Source organism: Brachycentrus maculatus, unplaced genomic scaffold, assembly GCF_059751285.1.
Source record: "Brachycentrus maculatus isolate JH-2025_06_01 unplaced genomic scaffold, ASM5975128v1 h1tg000157l, whole genome shotgun sequence".
In the NCBI taxonomy this organism is placed as follows: domain Eukaryota; kingdom Metazoa; phylum Arthropoda; class Insecta; order Trichoptera; family Brachycentridae; genus Brachycentrus; species Brachycentrus maculatus.
In genome coordinates, this window is record NW_028280910.1 from 1,726,947 (window position 1) to 1,745,000 (window position 18,054).

Consider the following 18,054-nt stretch of genomic DNA (forward strand, 5'->3'; position numbering starts at 1 on the left):
AGTTCAATAAGTGGCTTAATATTTATTTTTAATACATTTTATTATATTCTTAAACTTTAAAAACGATCTCCTGAAGAATTAAGTTATTGGATTTATGACGTTGTTGAAAGGAGTGAGCGATATGGTTGATGTACGACGCCTCTTGCAAAAATTGTAACATTTTCCGATAGGGTGATTACGTTTGTGCCTCCTTGTATAACCAGAGTTATGGTGGATGCCAGATTATTTCCGGTTTAGAATAGCAGTTCCGGAATGTGATTGGCTAGTAATGACGCGTTACGCGTATAACAAAGGGTCTAATACCAATAATGCATTTCCATTACTTCGATTGGGTTTTTGGTCGATGCGGTTTTTGGTCGATGTGGTTTTTGCTGAATGGTGCATTGTATTCAGTCTTTGCAAATAAAAAAAAACCCTATCAGCGAAAGCTAAACGGGCAGTTCATAATGGAGTCCTGGTTTCAACTCTCATTTATGGAAGTGAAGCATGGAGTTGGCAAAAGAAGGATGAAAGTAGAATGAATGCATTCGAAATTAAAGTCACAATGTTCTTCAAACCGTTATCCGCACCTCTATGGTGCATAGGGAACTGCATCATATAAACGCAGTGTTATCTTGATCGTAAACACATGAAGGAAAGGTGATCAGCCCTCCGCTTCAGGTAATGAATAAATATAAAGATTGAAAAATCATTTTATATTTATTTGTATTCTTTTATACCTCCCAATTGATATTTATTTATACCCCCCCCCCTGAACGGTAGCCGAGTATGCTGACCATTACACTACGGAGGCGGTCAATGTTACCTTATGTTTTTCTCATTTATTTCTTTTAAATATGTTTCTTATGCCCATTTATTATAACTGTTTATTGTTTTTATATTTTGCCATGTATTAGTATTAGTTTTGGTTATTAAAAAAAATTGTTATTTTATTATTTGTGTTCCAGTCTTGTTAACCTTAATCCCATGTCCCAAAATGAGAAATAGAAATTAATCATCGGGAACATTATATGCATATATATATGTACTTCATTTTTTTTTATTTCAAAACATATTACATACATACTTATGTATGTAATGTGTTTTGAAATAAATACAACAATATTCGTCATTGGTTGAATCTAACGTGTAATATCGGTTACCGCGTAGTTTGTGATCCCTGTTCCAAGTATTTCATATTGAGAGCTGGGAACTGATGGGAGCGGAACCTTTTATACGCTAGTTTTTTGATAACCACTTTCCAGAGTATCTAAAACAGGTGTGTATTCCAGACGATTAATGATGAGTAATGTGGTTGTCAATCATGGGCAGAATGGTGAATGTTGCGCGTGTGTAAAGTGATCACTTGATGACAGGATATAAACTCTGTAAATACCCAGACTTCCATATTCTTCATCATCATAGATTGAGATGTAAAATGTAAAAAATAATAAGTAAATCCAGATTTGTGAAGATTGTGAAGTATTTAGACACACTCAAAAATTTGTAGGCTTATATAGGCAGTGGCGTGCACAAAGTTTTAAATCATGAAGGTTTCTGGTAAATAAAATAAAAACTTTCTTGGGTAAGGATAAGGCATGGTAGGCACTGGTCGTGTTTCTCTATGGAACGCGTGTAATCCAGTGAAGGCACTATTTTTCTGCCTATATAGAATGCACGCCTCTGTATATCGGTATGGTTAGTTAGTTAGTTAGTTAGTTAGTTAGATATATTTCTATATATTTTTCAGGTGAATATCCCGCAAAAAGGGTGGAAAAGATATAAAATATAAGTAACATGGTGACTGATATGAATTCTTGATTAGGGATCGTAAAATAGGCAATCATTTTCAGTACAATCAACCTCGAGTAGTATAATCCACACCGCACGTTTATTGCCTTTATATGGTGCGGTTAGAAATCAGCGTATATAATTTATATATTACATATTATAAAATATGTATTTTAAAATATGTATATTATAAAATATGTATATTATAAAAAATGTCCGCCTCTGTAGTGTAATGGTCAGCACGCTCGGCGACCGTTCGGGAGGTCCCGGGTTCGATTCGCAGGGGAGTCAAATAAATATTAGTGATTTTTTCACTCTAATATTTATTACCCTGGACTGGTACCTGAAGCGGACGGCTGATCACCTTTCCTTCGTGTGTTAACGATCAAGATAACACTGTGTTTATATAATGCAGTGCCCTATGCACCATTGGGGTGCGGATAAGGGTTTGAATTTGAATATTATAAAATACTTCTTCATCTTCTTTCTTCTTATAGATCTGTCTGTTCTGTTATTCGTCTCTTGTGACGTGGACTGCCATTGATTTTGAGGTCTTCCAGGTGGTCTTCTTCAGTCTGGGTTCTCTTGAGGACCAATTCGGGCCAGTCTATTTTCTTGCATTCTGTTGACATGGGAATTCCAGAATCGTCTCGCTGTCTTCCACATATGACTATATTCTCCGTACTACACATTTTTCCAATTACCCTAATACTTACACTGGTGGCTTTACATACTCCTGTCTACATCCATATATCGAGTCATACATGCCCTCCAGCTGCTTGAAATTTTGACATCAGATTTTAGGATATGGTTGATTTTTTTTAAAAACAAAGATCTCTTACCAATAGTAATCAAATTAAATTTTAATTTTCAAATTCATTTCAAACCGTAAATTTAAACCGTAATTTTAAATTATAATTTTCTAATTCATTTCTATATATATATTATATATATATATATATATATATATATATATATATATATATATATATATATATATATGTGTATGTATATATATATATATGTATAAACATATATATATATATATATATATATATATATATATATATATATATATATATATATATATATATATATATATATATATATATATATATATATATATGTGTATATACAGCTTTAAAAAAATGTTAATTACAGTAAAACCTCGATATAACGGACTAATTGGGCGGAGAGAGTGTCCATTAAAGCTGAAAGTCCGTTATATAAAAACAGGTTTAAAAAAATCAAAATCATTATTTTTTTTTAAATATGAACTCTGTATTTAGATAAAAATAAACAATTTATAATACACACAAAATAACATATATTTACTGTCTTCGGACACTCGTCGTGAAGTGACGTTGCTGTTTGATATCGACGCGCTTGCTCATTTCCTTTTTCCTTGTAATCCTGCTTTGAAAAAGGAATCAAGTGTTGTTTGGGCTTTAGAAGCTTGCTTTATTTTTTTATAATCAACAATCACCAAAATGCTAGTTATATTATTATTTGATCGCTTTTTTTTACTGTTATATCCGAAGTCTGTTTATAGAGGTCCGTTATATCGAGGTTTAATTGTACGTAAATTGCATAGACATTTGGGTGCGTATAAGAAAAAGAAGAAGAAAAATGACAAAAAAATTCACTAAAAGAGTAATATAAAAAGCAAATATCCATATTGAATTATTTTCCCTCTTAATACTTTTCAACAGACGTAAAAAAGGGTTTTAGCAGAAATGAAAAACAACCCATAAAGTAATTTTCCGCCTTCGTTGACATCACAAAGTTGATTCGTTAAACTTTCACGAACGTCGATCGCTGGAATTTCAAGTATTCGGCCTTTTAAAAGTGAATAACAAACAAATATGGGTGTCGCAAACTGTCTGGGGCGGTTTTTCAGCGAAAAACTTCAAAAACCATTTTAAGTTGTGGAACCCACATTTGCATATCTCCCCCTAACGCCAACGAAGCGTAACTCAATTTTTCCCAATTTTGAAATGCGTATAATACAAATTTAAAAAATAATCGTTAAAAGTGAGTTTAGTTCATGATTGGCAATTATATTATTTTTTGACATCCCAGCATGGATGAAGAAGAATATGGAAGTTTGGGTATTTACCGGGTTTGACCGTCATAGGCTGGTTTAAGTGATGACTTTACACAAGTTTAACATTCACTAATTGAGTACTAGAGTCGGACAAAATAATAGTAATTAATATTAAACAAAATATGGCTAGAAACATTTTGAGTGTGTATTTGGACACACTCAAAATGTTGTAAATAAATTAACTGGTCAAATTATAAGCTAAAATAAGAAAATGACAAAAAACATTTTCTGGCGTTTCTCATGTATACATGACTCGGACAATCCAAGACTCGGACCTCAAAAAAAATTCTGCTAAAAAATAGCTTCCTTCATCTCACCAATAGATATCTTTACTGAAATTCTAGTGATTCAAGCGCAATGTTTCGAAATTGGATCATGTATATCAAGAATTTGATAAGTGTGGTTGTCAATCATGGGTAGAACTGGTAAATGTTACACGTGTGTAAAGTGATAACTTATACCAGCCTATGACCATCGTAAGCCCCGTTAATGCTTAGACTTCCATATTCTTCTTCGTCATAGATGATGAAATGTTAAAAATTAAAACAAAAATAATTGCATTGTATAAAAGTTTAAAAATGTGGCACAAAGCAAATAAAAAATATTCATGATAACTTAAACCAGCCTAAGACGGTCGTAAGCCCCGTAAATGCCCAGAATTCCATATTCTTCCTCGTCTATGTTGAAATGTCAATAATAATATGAAAATATGGCTAAGTATTTCAGATTTGTGTCTGATAAATTCGACTATATTTGTACTGTACGAATATCATTTTCCACAGTAATAAATTGATGTAGGAAATATCGATTACGTCTTGGAATTGACAGGAAGGGTGTACGGCATGGGTGGCCAACCTTTTCAGCAGCCGGACCAGATTTTAGAAATGACATTTTACACCAGGCCGCAAAACAAAATTTCTTGTATTATTCAAAGCAAACATAAATACATAATACATATATTTATATATATATATATATATATATATATATATATATATATATATATATATATATATATATATATATATATATATATATATATATATATATATATATATATATATATATATATATATATATATATATATATATATATATATATATATATATATATATATATATATATATATATATATATATATATATATATATGTATATATATATATATATATATATATATTTTTTTTTTTTTGAAGATTAGAGTTAGGCAATACAAAAAATAATCAGAAATTTTCTCAGAGTAACAACTCTTCTCTTCTTTGGTCCAACGTCTTTACTACTTGACGCCATTATATGGGTCTTGAAATTGTCACGATAGTGAAATACTTCCATATATGGGATATGATACAAACTACGCACAGTGAAATGTTCTTTTGGTGGTTTTGTGTACACTTAAAAAAATATAAGTAAAATGCTCCGCGGGCCGCGGGTTGGCCACCCTTGGTGTACGGGGTCATATTGTGGGTCACGACCTGAAACCTGTGGTCAGATACGACCCATAAAAAAGTTTTGGTAAAAAGCAAACCTTGTTTTGAATAAATATAAAATGTTTTACGAATATTTTTTAATTGCTTTGTGTGACATTTTTAAAACTTTTATAAAATACAATTATTTTTGTTTTAATTTACAACATCACATCATAGGTGAAGAAGAATATAGAAGTCTGGGCATTCACGGGGCTATATGACTTTCGAAGGCTGGTTTAAGTGATCGCTTTACACACGTGTAACATTTACCAATTCTACCCAAACAACCACGCTATTCTTGAAGTTTTAAATTCTTGGAAGTTCTAGCCATCATATAATGCAGTCGAAATGAGATCTCTCAGAAGAATGTGCGACAAAACGATGTATGATAGATGTTCGAATAGTGAAATAAGGAAGGAATGCAAAGCTGAGACAAGCATTATCGATAAAATTAAGAAAGGTGTGTTGAGATGGTTTGGACATGTAGAACGAATGAGTGAGGAAAGAACGGTAAAACAAATTTATGAGGCGAATGTAATTGGAAAAAGGAGCAGAGGAAGACCGATAAAAACTTGGCATGATCAAGTAGTTGGAAAAAGGAGCAGAGGAAGGCCGAGAAAAACTTGGCACGATCAAGTATGCAAAATACTTGAAAGTGGTCAGGTTAGGAGTCGAAACAATCGGCGGGTATGTATGAGGAGATTCAAGAACGTCGAGGCGAAGAATGTTTGCAAGGACAGAGTGGTGTGGTGTTCTATTCTCTCTACCTACTCCTGCGGGGAAGCAGCGTGATGGTTAGTTAGTTTATTCTCGAATTACTCCTACGTGGGCAAATCCAGATTAGTGAATAAATATTTGGATCAAAATATTGAGAATATTTGTGTTTTAATATTTTAAACCACATCTTCCTATGATTTGTTGACACCTAACGAAAGGTGTCCAATTAACCGCCCTGGGGCATATTTGCGCAAAAATATTTCTTTGGTGGATTGATTGAAACGCTTTAAGGGCGCTCGTAACGATTTGTAAATATCAAATATCGACAGAATTATGGCCACCTTTATGGGCCATAGGTGTTACTCTTCAACCTTTTGCCACCCTCTCCTATTTCCAAACTCAAATCACCCCTTGTCAACCCCTAACAGACAATTTAGTATATTAACAACATTTTGAGTGTGTCTCACAAAATGCGTGTGTCACAAAATGTTGAAAATAAATTAACTGGTCAAATTATATGCTAAAAAATAATTAAAATGAAAATAATATTGTCGGGCGTTTCTCATGTATGTGATTATAATCCAGGATTCGGACTTCACATACTAATAAAAAGTGTCTGCTCAGTAAAAAGCTTCTTTTCATCTCACCAATAGATGTCTGTAGTGAAAAGTTCTAGTGATCCAAGAACGATGTTTCGAAATTGGTTCATATATATATATATAGAGCTTTCGAGAATTTGAGTAGTGTGGTTGTCAATCATGGGTGGAATTGGTGAATGTTACAGCCCATGACGGTTGTTAGCCCCTTAAATGCCTAGACTTCCATATTCGTCTACATCTATGTTGAGATGGTAAAAAAAAACAGTTTATTTATCCGATTTACATGTTAGAGTATCCTAAATTTAATTTAAGTTATAAATATATTTTTGTTGGGAACACTGGATCAGGGAGCTTAATTGAGTAAATTCTGTATCCAATTGGATCCAATATACCAATAAGATCAGGATTAGGTTGTTTGCGGCTTGCTTAATGCTTACGCTACCCTCGAGAGAAGTATTCGCTGCGGGGGGTGGCGCCCGTACCCTGGATATACCACCCTGTATATAGAACCAGCTAATAGGCGACTGGACTCTGTTAAGTAACAAGCGACCAACTGATCTGATTATATTTAAGTCTGTAAAAATAAAAAATTTAATTCGTATGACCAATTGATGGGTATTGATGTGTTCCATGTGTCTCATGTATATATATATTGATACATATATATATATATAAATATATATATATATATATATATATATATATATATATATATATATAAATATATATATATATATATATATATATATATATATATATATATATATATATATATATATATATATATATATATATATATATATATATATATATATATATATATATATATATATATATATATATATATATATATATATATATATATATATATATATATATATATATATATATATATATATATATATATATATATATATATATATATATATATATATATATATATATATATATATATATATATATATATATATATATATATATATATATATATATATATATATATATATATATATATATATATACATATATTTATACAAACATATATTTGATTTAATTTTTAGTTTGTTATGTGTATGTTAATTATAAAAAAAATTCTTGAATGTTTTTCGCAGATACTATGTGGCACATTTTATAAACTTTATAAAATTAAACAACTTGTTTAACTACTTTTTTATTATCAGTACACGTTAACCTACCGGTTTCGACAAGAACCTTGTCATCATCAGGGTTTATTAAATTCTAAAACATTAAAATGGTCATAATTCATTACATTCCCTTACCAAAAACTGTCACACACGGAGTGTGTGGAAGTTTTTGGTAAGTCCGAACAGGACAAAGATGGATTCGTATTGATCAACGTTGACCAGTTGTTATTATCATCATTACTATTGTGATGACGTCACAATGACCCCTGACTGTCGCCAATCTTGGAATGGAATCCTATGTGCACAAAGTTATTTGAGCGTTAATTTTCCGAACATTGAATGATACCATACTACACTGCATTACGGTGTTCCCAAACTTTTTCTGTTCAAGGTACCCCTGATAAATCAAGAATTTTAGTGATACACTAGAGGAAAAAAACATTTTTATTTATTTAATAATGATTTATTATTGAAATCAAAATATAATGAAAACATACAGTGAAACGTATCGTTCCTCGAATAATCATATTCCCGTTTATTTCTTCTACCCCGAATTCATTTCATACAAAAATAGATCGTATCGATCGTTTTCTATCCACCATTTTACCACATTCATCGTTCGAATGACGCTCCGTTTGCAGCATCGAACGGGTCGATAATTCGTTTTAATGATCGTCATGGTATACATTCAATAATTATTGTTGACGAAAAAATGTCATGTACAAAGCCTGTTATAATATATACTGTTGACCAATGTCGATGACAGATTATTTACAATCCAATGCACTCATTTTTTTTCTGTTCAGATTTGTATTAAAAAAAACATTTATTTGCACCGAAAACTTGTATTCTTCTTAGAATTTAAACCAACCAATGGCCATGCAAATTGGGAGGACTATATCTTTACTCGATCGTATCTCCTCGTGTATTTTCAATTTATCATTTTAATCCCGTATTCATAGTTTATTTCAATAGGTTTATTTAAAAACGATAGATACAGGTTTCATTGCATAATATATTATGTTTAATGCAAAATGTGCGCCTGCTGAACAAAATTTTGGGCAATTGTCGATAAAGCATCTTTATCTTCACAATACTAGATTTTTTTCCGGGGCACACCGACTAATCACCACGATACGCCAATGTGCCGCGGCACACACTTTGTGGAACACTGCAGTATTGAATATTGTACCACATTGTATTATACTGTATACTGTACCATATTATAAACTGTACCATATGGTATAATGTATATTGTTCGATCCAGTAGGTTCGAGAAACTATCATAGAATATTATTTGTCTAAGGATTCTCTTTATTAAATATTTTTCTAATAATAAACTAACATGATCGCTTTTGTATATAAATACATTTTAACTAAGGCATTGATAACATATGAAGCCCAACGTTATGTCTTTCGTAGTGTAGATAGTTTGACCTTACTTAAATTCGATAAAAATAAACAAATATTTATCATTTACACCTCAACATAGATGACGAAGAATGTGGAAGTCTAAGTATTTACAGGGCTTTTGACTTGTCATAGACTGTCTTGAGTGGTCACTTCATAAGATTAACTATTCTACTTATGATTGACGATATGTATTTTTTATTTTTTTATTTTATTGGAAGGAAAAACAACACTTACAATATATGATAAATCAGAATACAAAAAAAAATCATGAGTACCAATTACAGTTCTTCGCACCTATGCATAAGAAAAGTCTATATATAAGAAGAAAAATAAAAAATCAAAGTATAAATCATATTATTTATATATAATATATATATATATATATATATATATATATATATATATATATATATATATATATATATATATATATATATATATATATATATATATATATATATATATATATATATATATATATACATATAATATATATATATGTATATATATATATACATATATATATATATACATATATATATATATATATATATATATATATATATATATATATATATATATATATATATATATATATATATATATATATATATATATATATATATATATATATATATATATATACAGATAACATTAATTGAATGTCCTTAATAATTTGATTAAAAGATTATTATTGTTTATCTTTCAATATGATCACCATAACATAAAAAAATACACTTACCAAACAATTTCCTTTCCTATTATCCAAGCTGAACAAATGTAATAACAAATTTCTATAAACTTTCCAACAATTCTGAATAGAATAGTCTCAAGAGTCTGAATAATCGATGGGTATGTATGAGGAGATGCATGAATGTGGAATAGGCGAAGATTGTTCGCAAAGACAGAGTGGTGTGATGCTATATTCTCTCTGCCTACCCCTGAGGTGAAGCAGCTTAAGGTTAGGTAGTTTTTTATGTTTTTTTTTACATTTTGTCATTTTAACATGGTGAGGAAGACTTTGGAAGTCTGGGTATTTACAGGGTTCATTATATTTATAATATTTAATACCTAAACTTATTTATTTTTCTCAATTCGCTCACTCCTTTCAAGAACGTCATAAATCAAAAATCATCAATTTTCAGTTGTGCATGTTTTCGGAATGCCCAGAAATTGTACTATATCCCAGCAAAAGAGGCATATTTTTAACTCAATATTTACCCGCTACAGGGCAAAAAGTGTTGTTTTTGCATTTTGAAGAAAAGGTGTTGTTTGATTATTTTTTAAGTAAACTAAATATTTTTCAAATGGAGAAAAAACCTTCAGGTTCTACCTAAAAAGATCTATTGCACAGTAAAAAGTTTAACAAGTGGCTTGATATTTATTTTTAATACATTGTGTTATATTTTTAAACTTTAAAAACGTTCTCCTGAAAAATTAAGTTTTTTGATTTATGACGTTCTTGAAAGGAGTGAGCGATTTGTGTTGAGATATCAAATTATAAAAGTGATTCTTATGTAGAGAAATCCCGATTTGTGAACAAAGATTCGGGTACACCAAAAAATGTTGCAATAAAAAAAACATATTTTCTTATAAAAATAAATGAAAGATTGAACACACAAGGGTTGGGCAATATTTTTTTGCTTTCCAAATTAATATATCAAATTACACAAAAGTGATTCTAGCCTCCTTTTCTAAATGGAAGGGGTTGTGATGTATTTCGGTTCCGGAACAAATTAACTCAATTTGCTATATAGGGATGCCAGCTTATCAGAGAGGGATGAAAGCTTGCTAACCATTCCCGGGGGAGAGTTTTCTATTCGAACCTATTTATTTGCTTTACACATACAATATATGTATGTTATAGCAAGCACCGAGATCTGTGACTAACAGAAAATTGGTATTATTAATTTAACTTTATTATTAATTATTTCGTTTACTTGTTAAATATATATGAATACAAATAAATTGATTTGTTGACACAAGCCACCTTATGCGTTTTGTCGCTGGAGTTTAAGTTCTTTGTTATATGCAAATCAAAACAATTATATATCAATAAATAATTAAGGCAAAATTTAATTCAAACATTTAATTTAGTTTTTTTTTCAAAGCAGCTAAAAAGGGATACAAATAAATACATACGCACATACATCTTTGAAATAGAAGAATATGGAAGTTTGGGTATTTACAGAGCTTATGACCTGTCATAGGCTGATGAAGTGATCACCTTATAAAAATGCAATATTCACCATTATACTATGATTGACAACCACGCCTCTCAAATTTGGGTACTCCTATATACAACAAATGTCATTAATCTCATGACACTATATGTATATGTAAGTTCACTGAGGACATCTATGGTGAAATGATAAAGGTTTAATTTTATAATGACCCTTTCATTTGGATGTATGAAAGATGTTTCTGAAATTTCAAGCTTAAAAATAAAATCAAGCTTCCCTATTATATGGCACACGTGTTTTATGATAATAATAGCCTTGGAGTGTTCCAGGGATCCCCATATCGGTTGTAAACGTAAGGACCCAATCATCTGAGAAAATTCAACATCCTGTTCGTTATTTGTTGACGGAAGTCGGTTAGATTTATTTCCTGAAACCGTTTCCTGAATATCGTGAACTATTTCAGAAACTAATACGTTTTCAGTTACTCAAGAACTCTTCCTTAAAGTTAACATATCCCTCACTCCTTTCAACAACGTAATATATATAAAAAATCGTCAATTTTCAGTTTTGCGTGTTTTCGGAATGTCCAGAAAATGTGCTATATCCTAGAAAAAGCGGCATATTTTAAACTTAATATTTACCCGCTACAGGGCAGAAAGTGTTGTTTTTGCTTTTTGAAGAAAAGTTATTGTTTAATTATTTTTTTAAAATATCCTTAATATTGTTTAAATGGAGAAAAAACATTCAGGTTTTACCTATAAATATCTCTTGCACCGTAAAAAGTTTAATTAGTGGCTTGATATTTATTTTTAATACATTTTACTATATTTTTAAAATTTAAAAACGATCTCCTAAAAAATCAAGTTTTTTGTTGAAAGGAGTGAGCGATATCTCTACTTACATTTTTTAGTTCAAATCTTTCCACACAAGTTCTATGAAGATTTACTAGTCAGATAAATAAACACTGAGGTAATGTATTAAATATATTTATATGATTTTTTTTAAGTCGATTTTTTTGGATATTTAAATTATGACAGCAATTCCACTTCCCAACCCTGTTTCCTTGTTATTATCTGGTTTCACCGCGACCGCGACATCTTGAAACAAAATTCCGTTTGTTATTTGACTTTGATGAAGTGAAAACGAAGGGATTCATCTGCCTATAAAACTAAACAATATTACAGGAACAAATCCTAGCGGTAACAAATCTTCCCTTACGTAAATAGTGTCATCCCTTACCCAGTTCCAAAATGTGACCTACTACCCCCGATACTGTTAGTAGCATATGGGTTGCTTTAGATACTATATCACGTGGGTTGTTTGATTAGTACGTACGCTGAATAGAAAAAATAAAACTATTTTCTTCGTGGCGTACCGGCTACGTTGGAGATAATTTTGTTCATGTAGTTTGAGCAGTAGTAGTAGTAGAAGTCCTCTGTAGTTTGTGCCTTCGGCGATCATAAGAAGTAGGCCTGAGTGTCTTATATTATGGCCTATCCATTTGGCCAACTGAAGACCTGTCCACGGTTGTTTTCTTTTTGGAATACCATTATGTCTTTAATGTGATAATTTACCCTTACTTTCCACATTCTAGGACGAGAACTAAATTTGGAAAATAAAAATATCAAAATAATCAGTTGGAAGGGTTTCTTTAAATTTCATCATAAAATCAATTCCATGTGATATCTTTATCCATAAAAATATAACTGTAAATGTTCGTTTCTTCAAAATCTTACATCTCCTAAAGTAAATAATATATTTCTTTGAAAATTTTACACTACGTTGGATTTAAACATAGTATATGCCTTTGATAGATTTGTTACTTAAAAAATACTTTAATGGCTGCGCCACCTGTTTAACGTGAGAAAAATAATACTACTATTACAACTGACACTTATACCCAACGGTGCAAAAGTAAGAATCATCTCGAATTAGGTAGAAGTTTAATTGAATAAATAAATTAGTAAATAAATAAAATAAAATTTCAATTATTTTTAAATTCTTCTATTTTAACCAGTTAAATTTCAATTATTTTAAAATACTTTTGTTTTAATCAACGGTTAAAATTGATGTATTGAAAAATAATTTAAATTTTTTTTTTAAAAAAAAAATTAATTTAATAAAACTTCATATACAGAAAATACATAAATAAGTACAATATAAACAGCATTCATATTGTTAAATTTAAAAGACGTTTACCATGGCGTTTACAAAACTTATCAAACGACCCTTATCTAATATACATTTATATCCCGGAAGGGGTTGATAGAGGATGCCTATATTATTTTTTCAGTAAAATTTACGACTGATAAACTGCTCGGGAAAGTAGAACTATGCTACTTCCTGTAACGAATGAGAAAACAGGATTCTTTTAAACGAATTCTCCCCACATTCCCATATTTTATAATTTACAAGGATATGAGAATAATATTCATATGTAAATTCACGTATATGGACGAAATACAAGGTCAACACACGTTTCTTAAGTCAAAATGCCTTTAAATGTATGTTCAAACAACAAATCAAAACTTTAAATGTATGTTCAAACAAGAGATCAAAACTATAAATGTATGTTCAAACAAGAGATCAAAAACTTTAAATGTATGTTCAAACAAGAGATCAAAACTTTAAATGTATGTTCAAACAAGAGATCAAAACTTTAAATGTATATTCAAACAAGAGATCAGAGGTTCTTAATAAGTTTTTCCTATATACCATTTCAAGGAAGACCTCAAACTCTCTACCCTTTAATACGGGAAAATGATAAATAAATAAAATTATCATTAAAAAATATATTTACTTTCATCAAAATATATATTTTTTTTTTCAAAACGTATTACATACATAAGTCATAAGTATATATAATATTCCCGATTAGTATTTTCTATTTCTCATTTTGAGAAATGGGATTACGGTTAACAAGACTGGAACCCAAATAAAAAATACGATTGCCATGATAGTTAAATCGGATAATATGAAAAATTTGCACGTTTATATTTTTACAACATTTTGAGTGTGTCTTAATATTTGTTCATAAATCTAGGTTTTCTCCAAAATACACTTAAAAAAAAAATTTTTTTTTAAATTTTTTAGGTTACTAAAAAATTTAAAAAAATACAGCTAAGTGGAGAAAATGAAATTTGTATTCGGACATACTTAAAATGTTGTGAATAAAATAACAGGTTAAATTATAAGCTGCATAAAACTAAAAAATCATGTTTTCGTGCGTTTCAAGTATGTAAAAATAATCCGGGTTCTGATTTTGCATACATCCAAATAAACGGGTCTCCGCTAAATGAAAGCTTTTCAAAGCGATCCAACCATAGATGGCTCCAGTGAACTCACATGGAATTTTCAGGAGAACGTTTTTAAAGTTTAAGAATATAGTACAATGTATTAAAAATAAATATCAAGCCACTTATTGAACTTTTTACTGTGCAATAGATCTTTTTAGGTAAACCCTAAAGGTTTTTTCTCCATTTGAAAAATGTTTAATATATTTAAAAGAATAATTAAACGATACCATTTCTTCAAAATGCAAAAACAACACTTTCTGCCCTGTAGCGGGTAAATATTAAGTTAATTTTTTTTTCTCTTTTTTGTGTCTATATTAGGTTGAATCGTTGAAAACAAAAAAACATCTATTAAAAAAGAACTCCACCAAGAAGACACACAAGGTGGCTTGGTTGGTCTCTGCAAAAAAAGTTATAAATATGTATAAATTGCGATTTAAATAAATGTATACAAATAAAAAATAAAATTAAAAAATTAAAAATTTCGTTTTTGCTGGGATGTAGTACATTTTCTGGGCAATCCGAAAACGTGCACAACTGAAAATTGACGATTTTTTATTTATAACGTTGTTGAAAGGACTGACCGATATGTTTCTTTTTGATAGAACGAATGTATTCAACAAACAACAAAAATCGATTCTTTGTGTGAAAATGTACCTTCTTCTTCTTCTTCTTCATTTTAAGAGGGATTAGCCTCCTGCGATGTCGATTCCCAGATATCGATCCATCCATCGAATTCATGCCATCATTATATCTATTTTTGTCAAACACTTCAAACACAGATATAAAAAAAATACTGAGAATTCATTAAATTTGTTTTTCAGCTAAAAGTAGGGGTTGTCATGTTTTTTGATACCAGATACGTAACAAATAAGACTCGAAGGGCCAGGAAGAGCACTCAAGTTCTCAAGTAGGTAATTTCACTTTCAAAATAAACAAAGAAGTCGTTCATCAATTTCACTTCAATATAACCCTTGACTGGTACCTGAAGCGTATGGGTTGATTGACCCCCCTTTAACGCAAATAAATCAAGATAACACTGCGTCTATGTGATGCGGTGCCTTATACACCACTGGATATATTATAGATGTGGGTTTTAACCCACATCTTTTTCCAGTGGTGTATATATATATATATATATATATATATATATATATATATATATATATATATATATATATATATATATATATATATATATATATGTTTATATATATATACATATATATATATATATATATATATATATATATATATATATATATATATATATATATATATATATATATATATATATATATATATATATATGTTTATATATTGTTTCGGCCAAAATCTGTGTATTTTACAGAATAATTATGTATTAAAAATAGTATTAATAAATATACGCGAGAAGAACAAAGAGACGCTGTTCAGTAAGTTTTAAATGTTACATATACTGTCCCCACCCCATGCAACGCCTTTAAAATAGTATTTAAGGGGTGACGGACAAATATTGGTGTGCTCAGATTAAATAAGATTCGAAACGTGTATACGCCGCGCTCGCTCTGTTTTCATATTGGTGTCTCTTTGTTCTTCTCGCCCCTTGTGTTTTATGATTTTTCGATGTATTGGTGAAATTTAGTTATTTTCACATTTATAACTTTGTGATTTTAATAAATAAAAGATTGTCTTCATTTGTGCGTTTTCGTCTTCCTAATAAAAGTGATCCAGTACCGTTAGTAGTAACAAATTGGTCCTTCGAGCCGGATCTGGAACACTATGGAAGCCAATCGAACTACTTCAGTGACCACCAGTATATGTTGGAGTAGGTGGTCCATGAAGGCGCGAATGGAGTATTCTGCGGGTAAAGTGAGGATAGCGAGGCAGAGAGCAAGACTCGCAAAAGAAAGGGCGGATGCTGACAAGTCGCAACTACCGTCAGAAAAGGCACGACTGGCGGCAGAAGAAAAGGCATTGGAAGCGGAAGAACTTCACTGTCAACTTTTGATGAAAGTGTCATCAAGAACATCTGAACGATCCGCCCTGCATCAAATTACACAACGGGCGGATCAGTGCAGCTCCGGTCAGTCCCCGCCGCAGTCTGTGCAACCTTCGCCGCTGACATCTGTGAACCGTCTACTGCTGCCGTCTGAGTACCCGCTGCTGCCAGCGAGTGGGCAGCAACTTGTGGCACCACCAATGGGGCGGAAAACAGTTCCGCTGCCTTCGCCGCCGCTAGGGCGGCAACCTGTGCTGTCACCGAGTGGGCAGCAACTTGTGGCGCCACAAATGGAGCGGGAACTTGTCCCGCTGCCCTCGCCGCCGCTAGGGCGGCAACCTGTGCTGTCACCGAGTGGACAGCAACTTGTGGTGCCACCAATGGAGCGGGAACCTGTCCCGCTGCCTTCGCCGCCGCTAGGGCGGCAACCTGTGCTGTCTGAATACTATGTGCTACCAGCAAGTGGGCAGCAACCTGTGCCGCCTGATCTGGGGCGGAAATTTATAATGCCGCCCTCCTGGCCGCAACCTGTATTGCCGTCCTTGGGACCGCAATGTGTTAAGCTGAACTCGGGGCCGCATTTTGTAATGCCGCCCTCGAGGAAGAAATGTGTAATGCCGTCATCTGGGCCGCAAAGTGTAATGCCCCCATCGGGGGCGCAATGTGTAATTCAGCCCTCGGGGGAGCAATGTTTACTGCCGCCCTCGGGGGAGCAATGTGTAATGCCGCCCGCATGGCCGCAACCTGTATTGCCGTCCTTGGGACCGCAATGTGTTAAGCTGACCTCGGGGCCGCATTTTGTAATGCCGCCCTCGAGGAAGAAATGTGTAATGCCGTCATCTGGGCCGCAAAGTGTAATGCCCCCATCGGGGGCGCAATGTGTAATTCAGCCCTCGGGGGAGCAATGTTTAATGCCGCCCTCGGGGGAGCAATGTGTAATGCCGCCCGCATGGCCGCAACCTGTATTGCCGTCCTTGGGGCCGCAATGTGTTAAGCTGACCTCGGGGCCGCATTTTGTAATGCCGCCCTCGGGGGAGCAATGTGTAGTGCCGTCATCTGGGCCGCAAAGTGTAATGCCCCCATCGGGGGCGCAATGTGTAATTCAGCCCTCGGGGGAGCAATGTTTAATGCCGCCCTCGGGGGAGCAATGTGTAATGCCGCCCGCATGGCCGCAACCTGTATTGCCGTCCTTGGGGCCGCAATGTGTTAAGCTGACCTCGGGGCCGCATTTTGTAATGCCGCCCTCGGGGGAGCAATGTGTAGTGCCGTCATCGGGGCCGCAAAGTGTAATGCCCCCATCGGGGGCGCAATGTGTAATTCAGCCCTCGGGGGAGCAATGTTTAATGCCGCCCTCGGGGGAGCAATGTGTAATGCCGCCAC